The following is a 6,000-nucleotide window of genomic DNA, read 5'->3' on the forward strand; positions in this document are numbered from 1 at the left end:
GGACTGGGTTACATCTACAATGGTGGGGAGTCTGATCCGTGTGATGGACTGGGCTACATCGACAACTCTCTGCAATTTCTTGCGGTCTTGGGCAGAGCTGTTCCCAAACCAAGCTGTGAAGCAACCCGAGAGTGTACTCTCTACGGGGCATCTGTAGATGTTGATAAGGGTCATTGGAGACGTGCTGAAGTTGCTTACTCTTCTGAGGATCTAGAGGCGTTGGTGTGACTTCTTGACCATATCGTCAATGTGGTTGGACCAGGACAGATATTTGGTGATATTTATGGCCCAGAAGTTCTCAACCATCTCCACTCCATCTCCATCTCCATGGCCATTGATATAGGCTGGGGCGTTTACTCTACCATGCTTCCTGGAGGTCAATGACAACTCTTTTGTCTTCCTCTCATTAAGGGGGAGGGTGTGGTCTTAACACCAATTTTACTAAGCTCTCGATATCCTTCCTGTACTGGGTGGACAAGTAACGTCCACAAGTTTAAGGAGTAGAATTAGACCATTCGGCCCATCGTGTCTCCTCCGCCATGCAATCATGGCTGATTGCCCCAATCCATTTCTTCAACCTTCTCCCCATAATTCTTGACACCCGTTCTAATCAAGAATCTGCCCATCTCTGCCTTAAACATATCCACTGACTTGGCCTCCACAGCCCTCTGTGGCAATGTTCTGCAGATTAACTATCCTCTGGCTAAAGTAGTTCCTTCTTTCTAAAAGAGCGCCCTTTTCGAGCTACTAAAATGTCAGGCAAAGACCATCTCCAACAAGGGTGAAAGTGCTTTGTTCCGCCCCTCCTTCTTCAGACTGAGACTGGAGGGGAGGGAGGGGGAGGGGATTGGATGTAGGAAAAGGCCGGGTCAAAGCAGGGCCGGCAACAGATGACCAAGGAAGGGTGGAGCCCACAATGGCCCATTGCTGGCTGGGGAAGAGGTGATAACAAAGGGTTACAGTTATGCAAACATCTCTCCAGAGATGCTGCCTGACCCCCTGCATCTATATATATATATACACACACTAACGTATCCTCGTTTATTGTATTGTTTACAGTGTACTATGTTTACATATTTTACATCGGTAGCAAAAACAGGAAGGCAGATTACTATCTAAATGGCGTCAAGCTGGGAAAAGGGGAAGTACTACGGGATCTGGGGGTCCTTGTACATCAGTCTATGAAAGTAAGCATGCAGGTACAGCAGGCAGTGAAGAAAGCGAATGGCATGTTTGCCTTTATAACAAGAGGAATCGAATATAGGAGCAAAGAGGTCCTTCTGCAGTTGTACAGAGCCCTAGTGAGACCACACCTGGAGTATTGTGTGCAGTCTTGGTGCCCTAATTTGAGGAAGGGCATTCTTGCTATTGAGGGAGTGCAGCGTAGGTTTCCAAGGTTAATTCCCGGGATGGCGGGACTGTCATACGCTGAGAGAATGGAGCAGCTAGGCTTGTACATTCTGGAAATTAGAAGGATGAGAGGATATCTCATTGAAACATATAAGATTGTTAAGGGCTTGGACACACTAGAGGCAGGAAACATGTTCCCGATGTTGGGGGAGTCCAGAACCAGGGGCTGCAGTTTAAGAATAAGGAGTAAGCCATTTAGAACGGAGACGAGGAAACACTTTTTCTCACAGAGAGTTGTGAGCCTGTGGAATTCTCTGCCTCAGAGGGCGGTGGAGGCAGGTTCTCTGGATACTTTCAAGAGAGAGCTAGATAGGGCTCTTAAAAATAGCGGAGACAGGGGATATGGGGAGAAGGCAGGAATGGGGTACTGATTGGGGATGCTCAGCCATGATCACATTGAATGGCGGTGCCGGCTCGAAGGGCCGAATGGCCTACTCCTGCACCTATTGTCTCTTGTCATATTCTGCTGTGCTGCAGCAAGCAAGAATTTCATTGTTCTATATGGGACGCATGCCAATAAAACACTCTGGACTATTTACTCTTTTCCAGCTCTTTGCATCTTTCCTCGTGGGAAATCCAGTCCACTTCCCTTTACTATTTAATGGCATTCACTTGCTCTCTGCCAGTCTGCCACAACAATGTGGATGAGCCTCACATTAACGCTGTGGGCATCAAGAACAAGGTTGAAGCTGGGGCTCCTGTGGAGAGAGAAGCTTATCTCTTCGTAGCTCGAGAGAGAGGAGATAGCTGGTTGATAGAGCTCCTATTCTTAGACTTTAGAGATGCAGCGTGGAAAGAGGCCCTTCGGCCCACCGACCAGCGATCACCTATCCTACGCACACTAGGAACAATTTACAGTTTTTACCGAAGCTAATTAAACTACAAACCTGCACGTCTTTAGATGTGGGAGGAAACCGGAGCACCCGGGGAAAACCCACGCTGTCACAGGGAGAAGGTACAAACTCAGGATCGAACCCGGGTCTCTGGCGCTGTGAGGCGGTGACTCTACCGATGTGCCACCATGCCGCCCCTACCACCAGATTCAGGAGCTTTATAAAAGGCCTGGACAAGCTAGATGCAGGAAAAATGTTCCCAATGTTGGGCGAGTCCAGAACCAGGGGCCACAGTCTTAGAATAAAGGGGAGGTCATTTGAGACTGAGGTGAGAAAAAACGTTTTCACCCAGAGAGTTGTGAATTTGTGGAATTCCCTGCCACAGAGGGCAGTGGAGGCCAAGTCACTGGATGGATTTAAGAGAGAGTTAGATAGAGCTCTAGGGGCTAGTGGAGTCAAGGGATATGGGGAGAAGGCAGGCACGGATTATTGATTGGGGACGATCAGCCATGATCACAATGAATGGCGGTGCTGGCTCGAAGGGCCGAATGGCCTCCTCCTGCACCTATTTTCTATGTTTCTATGTTTCTATCTCCTCTTCTAGACCTGGCCCTGTCTTCACCGTGCCTTGCACGACATGTCCACTGCATTTGCAATCAAATACCTCCTTTTCCTTGTCTGAAATCCAACACGGCTGAGATGGTTTAGAGGGATACGGACTAAACACATGGAAATGGGACGAGCTTAGATGGGGCATCTTGGTTGGAATGGACGAATTGGGCCGAAGGACCTGTTTCCGTGCTGTATGACTGAATGAGTGTGTGTGGTACACTTTGATTGGGTAGCACGCACGCGATAGATTTACACTGCGTCTCGAAACACGTGACTGCAAGAAACCAACACTAATGATCGGACCAAGACCCAAACCCCTTTTATCTGTAGGCTTTGCAATCTATTTACATCTATGGAGTCACACATTGTGGAAACAGGCCCTTCAGTCCAACTTGCCCACGCCGACCAACATGTCCCTTCCACACTAGTTCCACCTGCCTGCACTTAGCCCATATCCCTCCAAACCTGTCCGATCCATGTACCTGCCTAAATGTTTCTTAAATGTTATGATAATACCTGCCTCAACTACCTCCTATGGCAGCTCATTCTATACATCCACCACCCTTTGTGTAAAAAGGCTGCCTCTCATGTTCCTATTAAATCTCCTCCCACCCCCCACCCCCTCACCTTAAACCTATGTCCTCTGGTTCTCGATTGCTCTGGGCAAAAGACTGTGTATTTACCCTGCCTAATATCAAATGATTCCCTTTATCATGTATTTGTACACTGGCTGGATTGTAATCATGGACTCAGCTCAGTTGCAGTTTAGTTTATTGTCACGTGTACCAAGGTACAGTGAAAAGCTTTTGTTGCGCGCTAACCAATCAGTGGAAAGACAATACGTACAAGATACGATCTTACAACCGATCCATTTACTGTGCACAGATACATGGTAAGGGATCTTACACGCAAGGGAATAACGTTTGGTGCCAGGTAAAGCCAGTAAAGTCCGATCAAGATTAGTCCGCGGGTCCCCAATGAGGAAGGTAGTAGTTCAGCACTGCTCTCTGGTTGTGGTAGGATGGTTCACTGCCTGACTTTCTGCATTACATGTTTAGTCTTTCCGCTGTCTGGTTAGCATGCAACAAAGGTTATTCACCGTACCTCAGTTCACGTGACAATAAACTAAACTCAAACTCAAATTATACACCTCGATAAGATTGCCCCTCATCCTCTTGCGCTCCAAAGAATAAAGCCCTAAGATGACATGTTGCATTTTGGGAAGTCTAACATGGGCAGGACCTACACAGTGAATGTTAGAGCTCTGTGGCGTATTGCAGATCAGAGGGATCTAGGAGTACAGGTGCATGGTACCTTGAAGGTCGAGGCGCAGGTAGATAAGGTGGTCAAAAATACTTTTGGTACATTGGCCTTCATCAGCCGGATTATTGAATATAGAAGTCGGGAGGTCATGTTGCAGTTGTATAAGGTATTGGTGAAACTGCATTTAGAATATCGTGTTCAGTTCTGGGCACCATGTTATAGGAAAGATGCTGTCAAGCTGGAAAGGGTACAGAGAAGATTTATGAGGATGCCACCAGGACTAGAGGGTGTGAGGTTGAGTAAGCTGGGACACCATTACCTGGAGTACAGGAGGATGAGGGGTGATCTTATAGAGGTGTGTAAAATCACGAGAGGAATAGATCGGGTAGATGCACAGAGTCTCTTGCCCAGAGTAGGGGAATCGAGGATCAGAGAACATAGGTTCGTGGTGAAGGGGAAAAGATTTAATAGGAATCTGAGGGGTAACGTTTTCACAGAAAGGGTGGTGGGTGTATGGAACAAGCTGCCGGAGGAGGTAGTTGAGGCTGGGACTATCCCAATGTTTAAGAAACATTTAGACAGGTACATGGACAGGACAGGTTTGGAGGGATATGGACCAAGCGGAGGCAGGTGGGACTAGTGTAGCTGGGACATGTTGGCCAGTGTGGGCAGGTTGGGCCGAAGGGCCTGCTTGCATGCTGTATCACTCTATGACTCGATTTAGATAAGATTTTTTAGTTTTACTGTAAATGCGGCGTTACATAATCTTTCACTTTAGACCATTGGTCAAACTTCCTCACATCCTATTTATATCCTATCTGTGATCTCCCTACATCCACGGCTCACTTCCTCACCCACGATGACTCACCAGCCAAGTTAGCAACTGGGTTATCAGTGTTAAAATAAGCCGGGCAGAGTTGAGTTCCCCACTACCCATCCCTTTAACAGAACAACAGCGTGGAAACAGGATCACACCAGCCAACATGTCCCAGCTACACTAGTCCCGCCTGCCCACATTTGGTCCATATCCCTCCACACCTGTCCTATCTGTACCTGTACCTGTCTAAATGTTTTTTAAACATTGCGATAGTCCCAGCCATTGCGACATTGTGATAGTCCCTGCCTCAACTACCTCCTCTGGCAGCTTGTTCCATACACCCACCACCCTTTGTGTGTAAAAGTTACCTCTCAGATTCCTATTAAATCTTTTCCTCTTCACCGTAAACCTATTTAAAATACACTCTACTTAAAGTAGAGTGATACAGCATGGAAACAGGCCCTTTGGCCCAACACGCCCATGCAGACCAACATGTCCCATCTACATCAGTGCCATCTTCCTGCGTTTGACTCATATTCCTCAAAAGCTCAATGGTACTGAAAGTACGTTTTTTTGCATCCAATTCACTAAAAATAATCAGCAGAATCAATTATGGGGAGAAGGCAGGAGAATGGGGTTGAGAGGGAAAGATAGATCAGCCGTGATTGAATGGCGGAATAGACTTAATGGGCCGAATGGCTTAATGCTTCTCCTATCACTTATGAACATAATCAAGGACCAGTCTCACCCCGGTCACTCCCTCTTCTCCCCTCTCCCATCCGGCAAGAGGTACAGAAATGTGAAAACGCACACCTCCAGATTCAGGGACAGTTTCTTCCTAGCTGTTACCAGGCAACTGATCCATCCTACCACCAACAAGAGAGCGGTCCTGACCTCCCATCTACCTCATTGGAGACCCTCGGACTATCTTTAATCGAACTTTATCTTGCACAAAACGCTATTCCCTTTATCCTGTATCTGTACAGTGTGGACGGCTCGATTGTAATCATGTATAGTCTTTCCACTGACTGGATAGCACGCAATAAAAGCTTTTCACTGTACCTC

This window comes from Amblyraja radiata, chromosome 3 (genome assembly GCF_010909765.2).
Source record: "Amblyraja radiata isolate CabotCenter1 chromosome 3, sAmbRad1.1.pri, whole genome shotgun sequence".
Lineage (NCBI taxonomy): Eukaryota > Metazoa > Chordata > Chondrichthyes > Rajiformes > Rajidae > Amblyraja > Amblyraja radiata.